Consider the following 22,216-nt stretch of genomic DNA (forward strand, 5'->3'; position numbering starts at 1 on the left):
ACCGAAATATTGTGAAAATTTCCTATAATATTGAAATTTTGAGAATATATCCTATAGAATTGAAATTTTGAAAAAATTTCCTATAAAAATGAAATTTTGAAGAAAAAAATCATATAGAAATAAAATTTTGACAAAATTTCCAATAGAAATGAAATTTTGTGAAAATTTCCTATAAAAATGAAATTTTGAGAAAATTTCCTGTAGAGAGGGAATTTTGAGAAACTTTCCTATAGAAATGAAATTTTGACAAAATTTCCTATAGAAATGAAATTTTGACAAAATTTCCTATAGAAATGAAATTTTGACAAAATTTCCATTAAAAATGAAATTTTTACACAATTTCCTACGGAAAAGAAATTTTGAGAAAATTTCCTATAGAAATGAAATTTTGAGAAAATTTCCTATAGAAATGAAAATTTTACAAAATTTCCTATAGAATTGAAATTTTGACAAAAATCATATAAAAAACTAAATTTTGAGAAAGTTTTGTATAGAAATGAAATTTCGAGAAATTTTCCTTTAGAAATGAAATTTTGGGAAAATATCCTTTAGAAATGAAATTTTGACCAAATTTCGTATAGAAATTAAATTTCGAGAAAAATTCCTTTAGAAATGAAATTTTTGGAAAATATCCTATAGAAATGATATTTTGACAAAATTTTCTATAGAAATGAAATTTTAACAAAATTTCCTATAGAAATGAAATTTTAACAAAATTTCCTATAGAAATAAATTTTTGAAAAATTTCCTGTAGAAATAAAAGTTTGGGAAAATTTGTTATTGAAATGAAATTGTGGCGAAATTTCCTACAGAACCAAAAAATTGTAAAAATTTCCTATAGAACCGAAATATTGGGAAAATTTCCTATAGAAATGAAATTTTGACAAAATTTCCTATAGAATTGAAATTTCGAGAAAATTTTTTTGGAAATGAAATTTTGAAAATAAAAAAACATCATACAAAAATAATATTTTGACAAAATTTCCAATAGAAATTAAATTTTGTGAAAATTTCCTATAAAAATGAAATTTTGAGAAAATTTCCTGTAGAAAGGGAAATGTGGGAACATTTTCTGTAGAAAGGGAATTTTGAGAACATTTTCTATAGAAATGAAATTTTGACAAAATTTCCTATAGAAATGAAATTTTGACAAAATTTCCCATAGAAATGAAATTTTAACAAAATTTCCAATTTGAAATGATTTTTACATGAAATTTTGAGAAAATTTCCTATAGAAATGAAATTTTGAGAAAATTTCCTATAGAAATGAAATTTTGAAAAAATTCCCTTGGAACTGAAATTTTGGAAAAATTTCCTATAGAAATGAAATTTTGAGAAAATTTCCTATAGAAATGAAATTTTGAGAAAATTTCCTATAGAAATGAAATTTCGAGAAAATTTCCTTTAGAAATAAAATTTTGAAAATTCATATAAAAACTAAATTTTGAGAAAATTTCGTATAGAAAATAAATTATGAAAACAAAATCATATAAAAACTATATTTTGAGAAAATTTCCTGTAGAAAGAGAATTTTGAGAAAGTTTCCTATAGAAATGAAACTTTGACAAAATTTCCCATAGAAATTACATTTTAACAAAATTTCCAATTTTAAATGATTTTTACAAAATTTCCTATGGAAATTACATTTTGAGAAAATTTCCTATAGAAATGAAATTTTGAGAAAATTTCCTATAGAAATTAAACTTGAGTAAATTTCCTTTAGAAATGAAATTTAAAAAAAAATCATATAAGAAAAACTAAATTTTGAGAAAATTTCGTATATAAATGAAATTTTGAGAAAATTTCCTATAGAAATGATATTTTGACAAAATTTCTTATAGAAATGAAATTTTGAGAAAATTTCCTTGAAAATGAAATTTTGAGAAAATTTCCTTGAAAATGAAATTTTGAGAAAATTTCCTATAGAAATGAAATTTTGAAAAAATTCCCTTGGAAATGAAATTTTGGAAAAAATTTCCTATAGAAATGAAATTTTGAGAAATTTTCCTGAAGAAAGGGAATTTTGAGAAAATTTCCTATAGAAATGAATTTTTGACAAAATTTCCCATAGAAATGAAATTTTAACAAAATTTCCATATTGAAATGATTTTTACAAAATTTCCTATGGAAATGACATTTTAAGAAAATTTCCTATAGAAATGAAATTTTGAGAAATTTTCCTATAGTAATTAAATTTCGGGAAAAGTTCCTTTAGAAATGAAATTTTTAAAAAATTTCCTTGGAAATGAAATTTTGGAATAATTTCCTATAGAAATGAAATTTTGAGAAAATTTCCTACAGAAATGATACTTTGACAAAATTTCCTATACACTCTTAGAAAAATATGTTTTTCATATGTTCCGATATAAACAAAGTGTGTTTCGGGCACAATTTTAAACCACAATATATTTAAGTGCAAACATGTAATGTTCCTAAACTAACACTAAATGTTTGGGACATCTATTTTAATATGTTAGAATATATTATGTTTGTGGCATAAATGTTTCATAAAAATCATATGTGTGAATGCAAACATATATAAATTTACAAATTTCGACTAAACATACATATGCTGTGATATTTTATCCAAAGCGACAGAGAGAGTATAGAGAAAGAAATAGAGATGGAAACCGGGAGAGTTGACGAAAGATATCAACATAACACAGTGAAAGAATCCAAAGAGAGAAATTTTTGTGAAACTGCTTGTATGTTGTTTCGGAAAACTGTTTTATGATAAGGCCAAAAATTTGATATGCTTAAGTCTAAATATTATTTAATTTGAATAAAGAGAATGGACATTCGGAACCAAGAGAATAGACATTTGAAAAAAAGCATGTGTCTTCGCCTTGAGAGCAGCATTTTATGTATGTGTGGACATGTGTTTTGTTTATCATTTTGGCATTATGGGAACAATTTTTTTCTTGGTGCGTTAAAAGAAATCAGGGGTTTTCATAAAAATAACGAAAGGGCACTATACTCTTTTTAGAGTTGGGACAGTAAAATGAAATAAGGAGGAAATAGTGAAAAATTACACAGTAAAATGTATAAAAACAAAGTTTAGTTCCTCTTTATTAATAAGTAGTCCCAGAGGAGTTGACGGACACCTTCAAATATAAAAGCGGGCATTAAGTTCGAGTTTTGCAGCTAAAACAATTTAAAAAGTTTATTTTCTTTAAAATGAATTATTAATGAGAAATAAAAGACATTTTAGAGCGATGGTGTTAAATGTTAATAAAAAACTGTTCAAACCTAAATAAATTTATGTTTATATTATAAAATTATTTATGTATGTTTACACTCGACTCCATGTTCTTGTTTTGTTAGAGTTTTTGAATTCCTTCCAAATTTTAAAGTTTTGTACCAAAAACAGTTTTTTATTACAAAATTGTTATTTTTGCAAAAAAAAAAAAAAAAAAAAAAAAATATATATATATATATATATATATATATATATATATATATATATATATATATATATATATATATATATATATATATATATATATATATATATATATATATATATATATATATATATATATATATATATATATATATATATATATATATATATATATATATATATATATATATATTATATATATATAATATATATATATATATATATATATATATATATATATATATATATATATATATATATATATATATATATATATATATATATATATATATATATATATATATATATTTTACCAAAAATCAATCAATTTCGTTTATGTCAAGCACTGTTACTGACTATAAATCTTTAATAACCCACATTTCGAAGTTTCATTATAAAAATTTAATATAGTATAAATAAAAATGTGTAAATTTAAAAAAAAAAAGTGTTCGGTCGGAGCAGGTCGTGAACCCACGACCCTTTGCATGCAAGGCAGACATGCTAACCACTGCTCCACGTGGCAAACAAATGTATGTTTCTGTTAAATAATGTTATGTTTGCATGGGCTCGTGGGCGCTGCAAACTATGCTATATAAATGTAACTTATAACGATAATTATCTACTGGTGACCATAACAGCTACGTAGCCCAGTGGATAGTGTGTTGGTTTACAAACTGTATGGTCCTCGGTTCGATTCTCCGTGCAGGCGAAAGGTAAAATTTAAAAAATTTATAAAAGTGAATAATTTCTTCAACATTATTTGTATTACAGAAAAAGGTGCCAAGAATTAAAATATTTCGTGGAAGTGAAAATAACGAGTATGTTAGGGAATGAGCACAATCGTCTTTGGGAAAAATTCTTCCAAGTATATAATATTTTTGGGCTCAAAATGCTTCCAAACATATAATATGTTCACATAAAACAAACATATTAATGTTTCGGCAGTATCCAATAATATATGTGCTTCCTGCAAAATATGTTTGGAACATATGTTAAAGAAGCGATTTTTTTTGAGGGTGTAGAAATGAAATTTTGAGAAAATTTCCTTGGATGAAATGATATTTTGACAAAATTTCCTATAGAAATGAAATTTTGAAAAAATATCCTTAAAAATGAAATTTTGAGAAAATTTCCTATAGAAATTAAATTTTGACAAAATTTGCTATAGAAATGAAATAGTGAGAAAATTTGTTATAGAAATATATAATAAAAAAAAGTAAATAATTTTATTTGTTGTTTTGATCTCATTGCGTTGACTGAACTACAAGAGTAGCTTAACCAACAGAGGAAAAGAATGGTTGTAAAATTTATTTGGGCAAAGCCCTATAGACTGCAAGATGGTTGGATGGACGCACGTTTCGGAATTACCACATTCCTGATCAGCATCCTCTACTTGCAGTAAAACTATCAGAATAAATTCAGGCAGTTCACTAAATCCAAAGTGAACCACACTTGAACCTTCCGAAAAAAGGTTTATGATAGCCGGTTTTTACCGAATGTATGTATCCCATAAAAAATAAAGTTCGCATTGGCATCCCTTCGCCCTCTACGCATGGTGGCCCACCAAATAAACCCCACTAAACATATGCGTATATTATGTGGCTTGGAGGTTTTTTCTTCTCGTTGCCATGACTTTAACCACTAAACAACCAAACTAAAGACCAGCCAACCATAATTGTCTCATACATTTTAGATGACAATGTTATGGGCAAGGAACTTATATTAAAATGCCAAATATCAAATATTCGTTTATTCATTATGGCCTAATTATGAATTTATTGCAGTTATGTTCTTTTTTCGAAAGCTTATTTGGGAAAATGAGAAAAATTATTTCCAAAATAAATTCCACTGTTTTCATAAACGAATGCAATTATTTGGAAATTGATAGGCATTTTATCAAAATAAGCCAATTGGTTTTCCATATATAGAGGATGGTATTATTGGAGATAGCAGAAAAGGGAATTTTACTAGCAAGACCACATATAGGAATATTTATTAAATTGTATTGGACATATTAATGGTAATAAAGTTAATATTGTTGAAAAGCCATTGTGGACAAATTTGGATTTTTAGACGCTCAAAAGGTCAAATCGAGAGATCGATCTAGTTATATGGACCAATACACAACATATTTGGCACACTTGTTTATGGACCCAAAATACATCTAACTTTTTAATTTCAAATCGGATAAAAATTCGGTTGCACATATCACATCTGAACCGCTTTGGATAAAACATTTTTAAACTTCTACAAAATTGTTAGATTTAAGATTTAAATCAACTACACACAAAGAAAATTTCATTAAAATTAAGCCAACGAAAACTTTTCACTGATATAACGAAACGTTTTCATTAATACAATGAAAACGTTCGTTTGTAGTACGACACGTTACGTTGATTAACAGAAAAATCGTTATAATAACGAAAAATTTAGTTGTATTAACGAATTTAATTCATTGGCTCACTTTTAATGACACATTTCGTTAATACAACGAAACTTTTTCTATCAGTGTAATGCCTTGGGGCATTAGTTGATATACGGCCGTAAGTTCGGCCGGGCCGAATCTTATGTACCCTCCACCATGAATTGCGTAGAAAGTGCTACGGAAGTCTGTCATCTACAATCGAATACTTGTGTTGCAGTAAGGTATCTTAAAACTTCTTAACATTGTCTTAGCCCATATGAATGCAGATTGAATTATATTCTTGATCGCAAAAAATCAAAACGATTTCGTCCACGAGCGTTCACGATTTCATGAACGACATTCTTTTTTCATTGACCATGAAAAGACTTAAAAAATCGTTAGATGTTTTTATGGAAACTCTGCCGGTGGTTCAATGGGCTAAGGCGACTCTTATCGTGCATGGCGCAGACAACACAGGTTCGAGTCACAGTAGCGGACATATTTTTATACCCTCCACCATTAATTAACTTTGTCATTCCGTTTGTAACACATCGAAATATTGCTCTAAGACCCCATAAAGTATATATATTCTGGGTCGTGGTGAAATTCTGAGTCGATCTAAGCATGTCCGTCCGTCTGTTGAAATCACGCTAACTTCCGAACGAAACAAGCTATCGACTTGAAACTTGGCACAAGAAGTTGTTATTGATGTCGGTCGAATGGTATTGAAAATGGGCCATATCGGTCCACTTTTGCGTATAGCCCACATATAAGTGGACCCTCAGATTTGGCTTGTGGAGCCTCTAACAGAAGAATATTTCATCCGATCCGGCTGAAATTTGGAACATGGTGTTAGAATGTCGTCTCTAACAAACACGCAAGAATTGGTCCATATCGGTCCATAATTATATATAGCCCCCATATAAACCGTTCCCAGATTTGATCTCCGGAGCCTCTTGGAGGAGCAAAATTCATCCGATCCGGTTGAAATTTGCAACGTGGTGTTGGTATATGGTCTCTAACAACCATGCAAAAATTGGTCCACATCAGTCCATAATTATATATAGCGCCCATATAAACCGATCCCCCGATTTGGCTCTCTAAGAAACGAAAATTTCAGCCGATCCGGCTGAAATTTGGAACATGGTGTTGGTATATGTTCTCTAATGACCATGCAAAAATTGGTCCATATCGGTCCATAATTATATATAGCCCCCATATAAATCGATTCCCAGATTTGTCCTCCGGAGCCTCTTGGAGGAGCAAAATTCATCCGATCCGGTTGAAATTTGGAACATGGTGTTAGAATGTCGTCTCTAACAAACACGCAAGAATTGGTCCATATCGGTCCATAATTATATATAGCCCCCATATAAACCGTTCCCAGATTTGATCTCCGGAGCCTCTTGGAGGAGCAAAATTCATCCGATCCGGTTGAAATTTGCAACGTGGTGTTAGTATAAGGTCGCTAATATCCATGCCAAAATTGGTCCATATCGGTCTATAGTTAAAAAGGGTGATTTGTTAAGAGCTTGATAACTTTTTTTTAAAAAAAAACGCATAAAATTTGCAAAATCTCATCGGTTCTTTATTTGAAACGTTAGATTGGTCCATGACATTTACTTTTTGAAGATAATTTCATTTAAATGTTGACCGCGGCTGCGTCTTAGGTGGTCCATTCGGAAAGTCCAATTTTGGGCAACTTTTTCGAGCATTTCGGCCGGAATAGCCCGAATTTCTTCGGAAATGTTGTCTTCCAAAGCTGGAATAGTTGCTGGCTTATTTCTGTAGACTTTAGACTTGACGTAGCCCCACAAAAAATAGTCTAAAGGCGTCAAATCGCATGATCTTGGTGGCCAACTTACCGGTCCATTTCTTGAGATGAATTGTTCTCCGAAGTTTTCCCTCAAAATGGCCATAGAATCGCGAGCTGTGTGGCATGTAGCGCCATCTTGTTGAAACCACATGTCAACCAAGTTCAGTTCTTCCATTTTTGGCAACAAAAAGTTTGTTAGCATCGAACGATAGCGATCGCCATTCACCGTAACGTTGCGTCCAACAGCATCTTTGAAAAAATACGGTCCAATGATTCCACCAGCGTACAAACCACACCAAACAGTGCATTTTTCGGGATGCATGGGCAGTTCTTGAACGGCTTCTGGTTGCTCTTCACTCCAAATGCGGCAATTTTGCTTATTTACGTAGCCATTCAACCAGAAATGAGCCTCATCGCTGAACAAAATTTGTCGATAAAAAAGCGGATTTTCTGCCAACTTTTCTAGGGCCGATTCACTGAAAATTCGACGTTGTGGCAGATCGTTCGGCTATTCATGATGAAATGTCAAAGCATACTGAGCATCTTTCTCTTTGACACCATGTCTGAAATCCCACGTGATCTGTCAAATACTAATGCATGAAAATCCTAACCTCAAAAGAATCACCCTTTATATAGCCGATCCCCAATCACACAAAAATTGGTCCGTATCGGTTCATATTCATGGTTGCCACTCGAGCCAAAAAGACTCTAACAAAATTTTATTTTTATGGAAACCATTGTCAAAATGTTATTTCTATAAAAAATTTTGTCAAAATTTTATTTCTATAGCAAATTTTGTAAAAATTTTATTTCTATGGAAAATTTTTTAAAAATTTTATTTCTATAGAAAATTTTGTAAAAATTTTATTTCTATAGAAAATTTTGTCAACATTTTATTTCTATAGAAAATTTTGTCAAAATTTTATTTCTATAGAAAATTTTTTCCAAATTTTACTTCTATAGAAAATGTTGTCAAAATTTTATTCCTATAGAAACTTTTATCAAAAATTTATTTTTATAGAAAAATTTGTCAAACTTAATTATATACGTATTTAATCGGTCTTTTTTAGTTTAATATACACGGATGAAAAAGACTGTTTTTCATATGTTTGGCTATAAACATTATATGTTTGGAACACAATATTTTTGAGTGCAAGCATATAATGTTCATAAACTAGCATAACATGTTTGGGACATATATGTTAATATGTTAGAACATATTATGTTTGGGACATAAAATGTTTGTAAATATAATATGCTTGGATGCAAACATATATTAATTTAGAAATAGCCTATAAACATATATGTGTTTAGTAGCTTGGAGCGCTATTTAACAGGGAGCGATATTGAATTAAATTGGTGGTTGTTGCTTGTTATTACAAAATTAACATTTTATTTTTCCTTGGGCAATTGATCAGCTACTTCTTTGGTCCTTACAAACTGTGTGGTCCGCTGTTCGAATCCCCGTCCGGCAAAAGGTAAAATTAAAATAAAAAAAATCATACAATTGAATAATTTCTTCTACAATGTTTGTATTACAGAAAAAGGTGCTAAGAACTAAAAAATCTCGTGGAAGTGAGAAAGATGTGGGGGAATATACAATTGGGCAGAAACAAAATTTTGAGCATTCAGGTCGAAAACCTATGTTGTTAGCACCTATATTACCTGTTTATTTTCATAATTCATTATGATTGTAAATATATAAATAAAATTTTGAGCACAATGTTGTTTGGGAGAATTTTTTTTTAAGCATATAATATTTTTGGGTGCAAAATGCTTCCAAACATATTATATGTTCACATAATAACATATTGTTTTTTGGAAGACAACATTATTGAATTTGGATGCAAAAATACAAAATGTTTGGAACTTAGACTACCCAAACATATATTGTTTAGACCAATATGCTTTCAAACATATTATATATTGGAAGAGATCAAACATATAAATGTTTGGGCAATACCCAAAAATATATATGCTTGAAGCAAAATATGTTTGGGAGTATATGTTACAGAAGCGATTTTTTGTGAGCGTGTATACACGTATGGACTACCTTGTAATTCAGAAGACGGTGTTAGGAAGTTTTAAGATACCTTGCCATCGGCAAGTGTTACCGCAACCCAAGTAATTCGATTGTGGATGACAGTCTTCAGAAGAAGTTTCTGCGCAATCCATGGTGGAGGGTACATAAGCTTCGGCCTGGCCGAACGTACGGCCGTATATACTTGTTTTTATTTTGTTTATAAATTCGTAACCATTACGTATTCAGATTATGAACGCTGGTTGTTGTTTTGACTACGCATGGTGTCATTTTTACGTTGTCAGATTGACCCCCGTCCGTTCTCAGTTTGACAACACATGTATGTTGATTCAACTTTCATGAATGGATCGTTTTGAAATGACCACGCCGTTCATGATTTTTTTCTGTGGGTGTAGAGGGGTCTATAAATAATTATGAACCTATATTAACCAATTTTCGTACGATAATTAGAGAGCCAAATTTCAACCGGATTGGATGAAATTTGCACCTCTAGATAGGTTAGGTTAAAGAGACAGGTTCATTAAAGTTAAAGAGACAGCCCGATTTATTTTCAGGTTAAGTTTGACTATTCAGTCCATTGTGATACCACATTAACTAAAAGTACCTATTACATATGGGCACTTCTAGTTTTAACCGATGAACCTACTCGATTATTTTCTTCTGTTGAACCATCCAGAAGACTGTGATATCTGAGGTCTTGAAAAATTTTAAATATCTTGCGTGCAGTTTAAGTTTAGATGGGACCATATTTGCTTAGTACCATTGCAATTTTCCCATCGGACATTCGCCATCATAACAGCCTTCTCACGCAGTAAGAGCTTGCTGGCAGCCAGAACCATACCAACAGATTCTAGTTCCCCTGGAATATGTAAGGTAGTTCCTAGCGTTTCTAATTCATCCGCTATTTAAAGCCCATTTTATTCCAGATTCCGATACAATTTCCTCGATATGAAATGACCGCTGAACCTCTGAGCATCACATCCCATAATGAGTTTTGTCTTTGTTTTAAGTGACTCCTCAACCAAGGTCTTAACGGCACATGGAGGCATCTCCCTATCATGTCCCATGTAGGTAGGGATGTCAGACGTGCTCTTTTTTATAACATGTGCTCTTAAACCAAGATAGGCCAAAAAAGCGCGCTCTATTTTTAGTTAAGTACACTTTTTGTGCTCTTTGTATGCATCACAACAAATATTACTCCAACGCGATTCAATAAATGGTAAAAGTAAACTGAACATACGTAAATTGTGCTCCTTTTATACCCTCCACCATAGGATGGGGGTATACTAACTTTGTCATTCCGTTTGCAACACATAGAAATATTGCTCTAGACCCCATAAAGTATATATATTCTGGGTCGTGGTAAAATTCGGAGTCGAGTGACAACCATGATTATGAACCGATATGGACCAATTTTTGTGTGATTGGAGATCGGCTGTTATACATAGACCTATATGGACCAATTTTGGCATGGTTATTAGCGGCCATATACTAACACCACGTTGCAAATTTCAACCGGATCGGATGAATTTTGCTTCTCCAAGAGGCTCCGGTGTTCAAATCTGGGGAACGGTTTATATGGGGGCTATATATAATTATGGACCGACATGAACCAATTTTTGCATGGTTGTTAGAGACCATATACTAACACCAGGTACCAAATTTCAACCGAATCGGATGAAGTTTGCTCCTCCAAGAGGTTCCGGAGGTCAAATCTGGGGATCGATTTATATGGGGGCTATATATAATTATGGACCGATATGGACCAATTCTTGCAAGGTTGTTAAGGACCATATACTAACACCATGTACCAAACTTCAGCCAGATCGGATGAAATTTGATTCTCTTAGAGGCTCCGCAAGCCAAATCGGGGGATCGGTTTATATGGGGGCTATATATCGTTATGGACCGATGTGGACCAATTTTTGCATAATTGTTAGACGTCATATACTTACACCATGTAGCAAATTTCACCCGGATCGGATGAAATTTGCTTCTCTAGGAGCCTCCGCAAGCCAAATCTGGGGATCGGTTTATATGGGGGCTATATATAATTATGGACCGATGTGGACCAATTTTTGCATGGTTGCTAGAGACCATATACTAATACCATGTACCAAATTTCAGCCGGATCGGATGAAATTTGCTGCTCTTAGAGGATCCGCAAACCAAATCTGTGGATCGGTTTATAATGGGGCTATATATAATTATGGACCGATATGGACCAATTTTTTCATGGTTGTTAGAGACCATATACTTACACAATGTACCCAATTTCAACCGGATCGGATGAATCTTGCTCCTCCTATACGTAAAGGTGGACCGATATGGCCCATTTGCAACACAATCCGACCTGCATCAATAACAACTATTTGTGCCAAGGTTCAAGTCGATAGCATGTTTCGTTCGGAAGTTAGCTTGATTTCAACAGACGGACGGACGGACGGACATGCTTAGATCGTCTCAGAAATTCACCACAACCCAGACTATATATATTTTATGGGGTCTTAGAGCAATATTTCGATGTGTTACAAACGAAATGACAAAGTTAGTATACCCCCCATCCTATGGTGGAGGGTATAAAAACCATTAGTGTAAAGACAAAATCTTTGGAACAGCGCATGCTTTTTTTATTCAGTGTATGGCAATCCCATGTAGAATTCATTGCCAAATTTGGACTATTCTTGGATCAAAATTTGGTGATCCAAACTACTTTTGTGGAAGCTCTTTTTTTTTGATGGGTATGAGGATACAATTTTTCATGTCGGACAAATCATGTATACGAAACGAGTCTGTAAATTTGGTCCTAGTTTTAAAAAAGTCCAACCTTGTAAAAATGGTCACTCCTTTAAATTATATTTTATAAAATTTTGTATCGAAGTTATTGGTTGCGAGGAACAGCTAGATGGATAGAAGGACGAGTTCAGAATATAATTCTAAATGGATCCAATATTCAATAGACACATTTGTCATACCCATTAAAGGTTTTACACATAATGTAGGGTATGGGAGCCACCGTGGTGCAATGGTTAGCATGCCTGCCTTGCATACACAAGGTCGTGGGTTCGATTACTGCTTCGATCGAACACCAAAATGTTGGTGAAATTTCTGAGGGTTTTAAAGCTTCTCTAAGTGGTTTCCCTGCAATGTGGAACGCCGTTCGGACTCGGCTATAAAAAGGAGGTCGCTTTTCATTGAGCTTAACATGGAATCGGGCAGAACTCAGTGATAAGAGAGAAGTTCACCAATGTGGTATCACAATGGACTGAATAGTCTAAGTGAGCCTGATACATCGGGCTGCCACCTAACCTAACCTAACCTAATGTTGTAAGGTAAAACAACAAGATATGAATTGCAACTTTTTTGTTTGTTACAAGAAATGAAACCATACAAATTAAACATGGACATAAAACAGCAAACAGCTGGAAAATTTCTCAAACCTCCATTGGCGAAGCACCCGAGGTGCTTGCTCTACAAACACATAGACCCAAAGAAAAAATGGCTTATGAACGAAAAAAAATATATATTATAAAAACTGGGGCCATACAATGACATACTGGCTGGAGTTTTCAGCCTCAACATCACCTGCTGGCAGCCAAGTAAGCTGGCTCGTGTTTGGTTTTTCGAGAGAGAGGGTTTGTTTGGGCTGGGCTTTGTTGGTTCCGTTGGCTGTTGATGACGTTCAATGACTTTTTGGCCAACATTTTAACAAAATATACATGCCATTCAGAATATTCTTTTGCCACTACCACTTGCACTTTGTTTTCCAACATTGTGAATACAGAAGAGCGCCGCATATTTAGATTTATGAAATATAAATCATTCCCGGTAATTCCACTTTAGTGTTTTCTCTTTTTGTTTTTTTTTAATGCAAAGCAACTGACTGAAAACGCAATCATAGCCACCTCGACCAAAACCATCCACCGAAACCGAGTCAAAAGTGGACAGGTAGAATAATAAAGTGAAATGATTTTCCATCGCCGTCGTCGTTGTCGTTGATGGCGATGATGACAACAGTTCATTTGCCAAAATGGTGGAGTCTATGGGGGAGGGCGGGACGAGGATGATTTATGTCATGTTGTAGGGGATGCAAGAAGTGTGGAAGTATGGGGATTCCCCGTTTTAATAATTATGATAATTTATCCTTGAGAAGTGTTGCGACAAAAACTAAAGTGGATGCTGCCAAGCAGTACAAATAAATTATTTTTGGTTTTAATTAAAAAAACAGTATTAAATATTGCAAAGTTTAAGAGAGAAAGATGTAGATTTTTGGTGAAATGGGCAAAAAGATTTACCTATAATCAATATTTTTAGGGGAACTGATTCTATATACAAAGGAAATTTTACTATAACTAAGATAACGACCTTGTATATACCCTGCACCACACTGTGGAACAGGGTATTATAAGTTAGAGCATATACACAGAAAAAAATTACGTAAATTTCTCCAATTAAAATCTTAATTGAGTTTTAAAAAATATTCAATTAAAAATTTAATTGATTTAACAAATTTTTTAATTGAAATAAAAATCAATCACACAAATTGGTAGTATCAATTAATTTTTTAATTGGATCAATTAATTATTTAGTTGACTGTCAATTAATTTTTTAATTGATACTATCATTTCTATGATTGAAGACATTTCAATTAAAAAATTAATTGGATCAATTAATTTCGTGATTGAATCAGAAATTTTTTTTTGTGTATATGCAAAATCCAGAAGAAAACGAGGAAGACACATGGTGTCTTTGGCATTAATGAACATCTGAATCGATTTAGCCGTGTTCGTCCATCCGTCTGTCAGTGAACACATTTTTGTAATCAAAGTCAAGGTGGAAGTTTTGGTCCAATCAACTTCAAATTTAGCACAAGCATCTATTCTGCGGTCAGAATCGTTCGTCCATCCGTCTGTATGTGAACACATTTTTGTAATCAAAGTCAAGGTCTAAGTTTTGGTCCAGTCAACTTCAAATTTAGCACAAGCATCTATTCTGCGGTCAGAATAAGAGGATACACATGAGAGCTATATTTAGTTATTACCCATTTCTTCCAAATTTAATAGGGTTCTACTCTGCTTTTGCTAAATTTGAAGTTGATTGGACCAAAACTGCGATCTTGACTTTGATTACAAAAATTAGTATGCTATATATACCAAGCAAAAAAATTTGGAAGTTCTTCCAAAGGCACAACTTTAAAAGCACTTCCAGAAGATGTACTCCCAATGATCGTCTTTATTTTAACTACACAGGAAGTTCATTTAATTCAATTATTTATAACAAGCTTTTTTCATATTTTTAATGGGTAATTTTAACTTTTTTTGTTTCAAATTGGTTAAAAACAGTTTAAGAATTCATAACATAAAATGGTACAAATTATTTAAATTTTGTCGAAAAAAAAATGCTAAATCCAATCTGAAAAAATTTTGAATTTTTGAAAATATTTAACGTTAAACGTTTCAGACAAGCGTTAGAATCTATTAAAAATTATAAAAATTATTTATTTGACAAAATATCACAGAATTTTTAATTTAAATCCAAAACATTGAATTCAGATCACATCTAAAGAAGTGATGAAAATTCAGTGCACCGGCTGTTGAAATGGAGGACTTCCGTCTCATGTTAAATTCATCGCTTCTGCGTCAATTTTGCACCACTTTCGGATCCAAAAAGAACATTTTCATTACATTACCGATGTGGTCATAATTTGTGTGTTTATAAAGCGATCTTCTTAAAATTGTGTCGATACGAATGTTTTTTGAGTCTCGTAAAATTTGCAAAATATCAGTCAAGTTGGTTCAGATTTATATATAGCTCCCATATGTATCTTTCACTTGATATTTCACTGTCATTTTCATCGGGATTTGTACTCTAATTGAATTGATATTATACACAGAGACTAATTTTAACATTCTACTAGCGTAACCCGGCCCGCTTCGCTGCACCTCGTTAACTTAGTCAACCATATCCTTAGATCTGAAAACAAATTCGAAAAGATTTGGACTCTTCTAAAGAGTAGGGTCAGGGAAAGTCTGGCACAAAAACTGAAGTAAAACGGACCGGCTTAACAAACGTCGGGTAGGGGGTGTTCCCTTTCAACCAATTTTTAGTTTTTTAATTGTTCTGTATTCAAATCGGTGGACAATCTTCTACATTTCCTGTGAATTTCAAGCTTGGTTTGTCAAGGGGTGGTATACTTCTCCTCAACATACCGTCCAATAAATCGGAATAAGTAAAAGTACTTAAACATTGACCATATTAATATTTGTTAAAGTGTTGAACACGGAGATCATGCCTTTCCCAAACATATACCGGAAAATGAAGCACGTTGCCTGGCAACTTCATGGAAATTTAAGTTTTTCTGGCAGAGACCTGTGGAAAAATCATAAAATCATGTACAGAGTTCGTATGTATCAACAGTCCACTACTTTCTATTTTCAAAAAATCGGTCAAAAGGGAACCCCCTCCTTCGCTCCTAATCGACCAGATATCGTAAATTCACGTACCCTATATTCATTTCACAAACTACCCAACTTCACTATTCCCCATATCCAACCAGACATCATGTACTACCCTGTATAAATTTAATCATCTTCTCCCAATTTCAAGCAAATCGGAGAAGGTTAGATTTCGCTTTATTTTTTGTAAAGGGACGCCACTTTCTCTGCAAACTTTCCTTCAAGTTTCATAGTGTAGGTCAAAGAGAAGGTTCCCGTCCAAATACCCAAAACTCAAGTACACCATATGGATTTCATAACCTTGCCCTACGGCCTTGGTAAATTTCAAGTAAATTGGAAAAGTTTAATTGCTTCACGGTATGGACTTGAGGAGAAAGGAGGTCTCCCTGTGCCCTTTTCTTTTTCCCCGACCAAATATTAACAAGTATATACGGCCGCAAGTTCGGCCAGGCCGAATCTTATGTACCCTCCACCATGGATTGCATAGAAACTTTTACCAAAGAAATAAAATCTTGACAAAATTTTGTATACGATGCGGGTGAATTTTGCTCTTACAAGGAGCTCCGGAGGTCACATCTGGGGATCGGTTTACATGGGGGCTACATATAATTATGGACCGATATGAACCAATTCCTGCATGGTTGTCAGAGACCATATACTAACACCACGCACCAAATTTCAACTGAATTGGATCAATTTTGCTCACTGGGGATCGGTTTATATGAGGGCTATATATAATTATGGACCAATATGAACCAAAGTTTCCATGGTTATTAGAGACCATATACTAACACCATATACTAAATTTCAGCCGGATCGGATGAAATTTGCTTCTCTGAGAGGCTCCGCAAGCCAAATCGGGGGATCGGTTTATATGGGGGCTATATATAGTTATGGACCGATGTGGACCAATTTGTGCATAGTTGGTAGAGATCATATACTTACACCATGTAGCAAATTTCAGCCGGATCGGATGAGATTTGCTTCTGTTAGAAGATCCGCAAGCCAAATCTGGGGATCGGTTTTTATGGGGGCTATATATGATTATGGACCGATGTGGACCAATTTTTGCATGTTTTTTAAGGACAATATACTTACACCATGTACCAAACTTCAGCCGAATCGGATGAAATTTGCTTCTCTTAGAGGCTCCGCAAGTCAAATCTGGGGATCGGTTTTTATGGGGGCTATATATAATTATGGACCGAGTTGAAGCAATTTTTGCATGGTGTTGAGAGACCATATACTTACACCATGTACCAAATTTCAACCGGATCGGATGAAGTTTGCTCCTTTAAGAGCAAGCCAAATCTGAGCGTCGGTTTATATGGGGGCTATACGTAAAAGGGGTCCGATATGGCCCATTTGCAATACCATCCGACCTACACCAATAACAACTACTTGTGTCAAGTTTCAAGTCGATAGCTTGTTTCGTTCGAAAGTTAGCGTGATTTCAACAGACGGGCATGCTTATATCGACTCAGAATTTCACCACGACCCAGAATATATATACTCTATGGGGTCTTAGAGCAATATTTCGATGTGTTACAAACGGAATGACAAAGTTAATATACCCCCCATCCTATGGTGGAGGGTATAAAAAATCATATACCTCATATAAATTTCATAATCTCTCCCAAGTTCTCCGTAAAATTTCAGTAAGTCGACAAATTTTTGTTTTTTCACTGTACTTTAAAAAAAGTTGGACAAAGGGGAGGCCCCCTCCTCAACCAAATATTGAAAAATGAAGTAGCTGTCCTTCCCTGAAAATTGCAAGCAAATCGAATAATTTTGTTCCAATTTTCAAAAAATCGGGCAAGGGGGAGGTCCCCCTTCCCATCCAAATATTAAAAAATTCGGGTACCCCATAATAAATTCATAACCTGTAAATCTCAAGTAAATCAGAGAATTTTAACTTTTTTACAGTACTTTAAACAAAAGTCGTATAAAGGGGTTGTCCAACTCCGCAACCAACTATCGAAAAATAATGTGGCTGGTCTTTGTCTAGACATCACCCCTTACCTTCCTTGGAAACTTCATCCAAATCGGAGAACTTTGGCCAAATTTTGAAAAGGTCGGACAAGGGGGATGTCCCCATCTCCCACCAGATATTAAAAAGAGAAGTACCCTATCTTCACCACATGATTACCCTCTACGTTCTCCGAACATTTTTCATGTTAAGAAATTAAATTATTTCATAACAAAAGCAACTTCGATGAATTCAAATTATAAATTTTTGTAACGTGTGATGTATGTAAACAAAGATTTCCCGCATTTCCGTTGAAACTTTTCTTGAATTTTCTTTGCTATAAACCTCACGAAGCCCGAGACCTTTCCAACGAATACAAAACAAAGATTTCCCGCATTTCCGTTGAAACTGTTCTTGAATTTCCTTTGCTATAAACCTCACGGAGCCCGAGACCTTTCCAACGAATACAAAACCATGGAAATCGGTTCGTGAGTTCTGGAGTTGTATCAGAGATGGCACTGTAAAAAGATTTTCCCGCATTTCCGTTAAAACTTTTCTTGAATTTTCTTTGCTATAAACCTCACGGAGCCCGAGACCTTTCCAACGAATACAAAACCGTGGAAAGCGGTTCGTGCGTTCTGGAGTTATTGCGTCAGGAATGATAACACGACTTATTTTTATATAGCAGAAGAATTTCACAGTTTCAATATGATTGAAATCAGTTCAAATATAGTTAAAGCCTCATATATGTATATATTCTTCCGATTTAGGCACAAGTGACCTGAATACCCACATTTTATGCACAACGACAGTGATTGTTTCTCCAGACTTTCCACAGGATCGGCTTTGGTAAATGTCTCCCGATGTGGCCAAATATTGTCACAAGACTCACAATTGACCACCTAGCCCATATAGATGTAAAATCACCATTGATAAGTAGCAATGGTTCTAGCTTTATATTTCCCATATTTGTTTACTTAAATTGCGCTTCGTTTCACGGCGTTAGCTGATTTAAATTTTAAGTCTAGATACTTTGAAGAAATATAAACAATTTTGTCCAAATCGGTTCAGATTGAAATATATGTCTATGGGGACATTTACCTTTATATACACTCTTAGAAAAATATGTTTTTCATATGTTCCGACATAAACAAAATGTGTTTCGGGCACAATTTTAAAACACAATATATTTAAGTGCAAACATGCAATGTTCCTAAACTAACACTAAAAGTTTGGGACATCTATGTTAATATGTTAGAATATATTATGTTTGGGACATGAATGTTTCATAAAAATCATATGTGTGAATGCAAACATGTATAAATTTACAAATTTCGACTAAACATACATATGTTGTGATATTTTATTCAAAGCGACAGAGAGAGTATAGAGAAAGAAATAGAGATGGAAACCGGGAGAGTTGACAAAAGATATCAACATAACACAGCGAAAGAATCAAAAGAGAACAATTTCTATGAAACCGCTTGTATGTTGTATCGGAAAACTGGTTTATGATAACGCCAAAAATTTGATATGCTTAAATCTAAATATTATTTAATTTCAATAAAGAGAATAGACATTCGGAACCAAGAGAATAGACATTAAAAAAAACAGCATGTGTTTTCGCCGTGAGAGCAGCATTTTATGTATGCGTGGACATGTGTTTTGTTTATCATTTTGGCATTATGGGCACAATTTTTTTCTTGGTTCGTTAAAAGGAATCAGGGGTCTTCATAAAAATAACGAAAGGGCACTATACTCTTTTTACAGTTGGAACAGTAAAATGAAATAAGGAGGAAATAGTGAAAAATTACACAGTAAAATGTATAAAAACACAGTTTAGTTCCTCTTTATTAATAAGTAGTCCACCAGGAGTTGACGGACACCTTCAAATATAAAAGCGAGCATTAAATTCGATTTTTGCAGCTAAAACAATTTAAAAAGTTTATTTTCCTTAAAATGAATTATTAAAGAAAAATAAAAGGCATTTTAGAGCGATGGTGTTAAATGCTAGTAAAAAAATTGTTCACGCCTAAATAAATTTATGTTTATATTATAAAATTATATATGTATGTTTATACTCGACTCCACATTCTTCTTTTGTTAGAGTTTTTGAATTCCTTCCAAATTTTAAAGTTTTGTACCAAAAACAGGTTTTTGTTACAAAATTGTTATTTTGCAATAAAAAATAATATGTTATCCAAAAATTAGTCAATTTCGTTTATATCAAGCACTGTTACTGACTATAAATCTTTAATAACCCACATTTCGAAGTTTCATTATAAAAATTTAATATAGTATAAATATAAATGCGTAAATTAAAAAAAAAAAAACAAAGGTGTTCGGTCGGAGCAGGGATTGAACCCACGACCCTTTGCATGCTGGTGACTATAACAGCTACGTAGCCCAGTGGATAGTGTGTTGGCTTACAAACTGTATGGTCCTCGGTTCGATTCTCCGTGCAGGCGAAAGGTAAAATTTAAATAATTTATAAAAGTGAATAATTTCTTCAACATTATTTGTATTACAGAAAAAGGTGCCAAGAACTAAAATATTTCGTGGAAGTGAGAATTACGAGTATGTTAGGGAATGAGCACAATCGTCTTTGGGAAAATTCTTCCAAGCATATAATATTTTTGGGCTCAAAATGCTTCCAAACATATAATATGTTCACATAAAACAAATATGTTAATGTTTCGGCAGTATCCAATAATATATGTGCTTCCTGCAAAATATGTTTGGAACATATGTTAAAGAGGCGATTTTTTTTGAGGGTGTAGCTCCCAACAAATTTAAAAGAGTTGAGATGGTCTGTTATAAGTTTGGTCTAGAAAATGGTGAAAGGTCTTATACAGCCCACCTGACTTAAGACTTTCCTAACTTGATTTTTACTTAGTTAGTTGATAGCTAGGCATGGAGTGCACTACCCTCGTGCTAGCCTTTTTGTCATTTTCTACCCTGTAGACCCATAAAAAAGAAAATTTTCTATCCCTTTGTCTAACATAAAAAACTTACCCTTTTCACAATGCCTACGCTTAATAATTGCCAAGAAAATATTTGCAATTAAACGCTCTGGTACACATTTTTTCCAAGGTCAGCCTAAAAATAAAACAAGAAAAGAGAAAAACTGTGAAAAATATAAAATAACAATTTTTACAAAACAAAAAATAATTTAGAATACTTGTTTGTCCTTTCCGTAAAACCATCTGACCTTTGCATAAGAAAAAATTAACAAAAAAAAACTAAGGCAGCGGTTTTTGTGGTTTACCTTTTGGAATCTCCACAATACTACGAAAATAATTAGAACTTGAAATGTACTGTCGTAACCAAAGCTGTTGCCCAGCATTACAGCCATCACCTCCACAATTACGGCTAGTAATGATGGTCAAATTGTCTCAAATAAGAGGCTAACAATGGGCTTGGGAAGCTCGTGGATACCAAAATAAAATGATATGGAATTTATATTGTTTAATAAAATTATTTTAAAAAAATCACATATAATTTAAGCATATCATTTCAATTTCATTTAAAATTATTATGAGGATGCTTACAAATTTAAGGCCCGGGGGTATTATATTCACCTGATAAAATTTTCTGCACTTGTTCAAAAAATCCATATTACATTTCAAACCAAATTTGTTCAACATTTCCTTTTCAATATTCCCAAACAAAACAAAAAAAAACCAAAAGTGAAATGTTCAAACGAAGATTGCACTTTTTTTCACTTTTAACACAATTGATTGCAGTGCTCCTAATGGAATAATGCAATAAAGGTAAATAGGATTGTCTGTTAAATCCAAAATCTAGTCAAGTGTAAGAGCCATTAAAAAAGTCAAATCAATGTAAGCATATATTTGCATAAATTTGTAAGGGCAAAAAAAAAACATCATAAAAAAGAATAGCATATGAATGCAAGAGAATTTATCATTCATGACTCAAGCAAAAAGGGAAAAAGGAAAAATGGATTTTGAACAGCATCATAGCAAATTGCTAAAAAAAAGGCCATAGGCGAAAAGAGGAAAATAAATTTGCAATTTTTCATAAAATATTCAGAGCATCGAAATAAAAGGAAAACTGAAATTCAAGAAATCATTTAGTATGGATTTGAAATTAATTTTAGTTAAATTT

General features: G+C 32.9%; 2 protein-coding genes across 7 annotated transcripts in view; one reads left to right on the top strand and one right to left on the bottom strand.

Annotated features, from left to right (window-relative positions):
- Window positions 1-22,216, bottom strand: part of LOC142226314 (uncharacterized) — a 549,856-nt gene that overhangs the window by 246,085 nt on the left and 281,555 nt on the right. For all 4 annotated transcript variants that reach the window (XM_075296241.1, XM_075296237.1, XM_075296238.1 and 1 more), the window contains exon 5: window positions 21,104-21,187. The gene's annotated coding sequence lies outside the window, so the exon portion shown is untranslated. The remainder of the gene's footprint in view (window positions 1-21,103; window positions 21,188-22,216) is intronic.
- Window positions 1-22,216, top strand: part of eys (eyes shut) — a 513,219-nt gene that overhangs the window by 202,105 nt on the left and 288,898 nt on the right. The gene's annotated exons all lie outside the window — the stretch shown is intronic.

The sequence above is a fragment of the Haematobia irritans genome, chromosome 2, assembly GCF_050003625.1.
Source record: "Haematobia irritans isolate KBUSLIRL chromosome 2, ASM5000362v1, whole genome shotgun sequence".
Taxonomy (NCBI): domain Eukaryota; kingdom Metazoa; phylum Arthropoda; class Insecta; order Diptera; family Muscidae; genus Haematobia; species Haematobia irritans.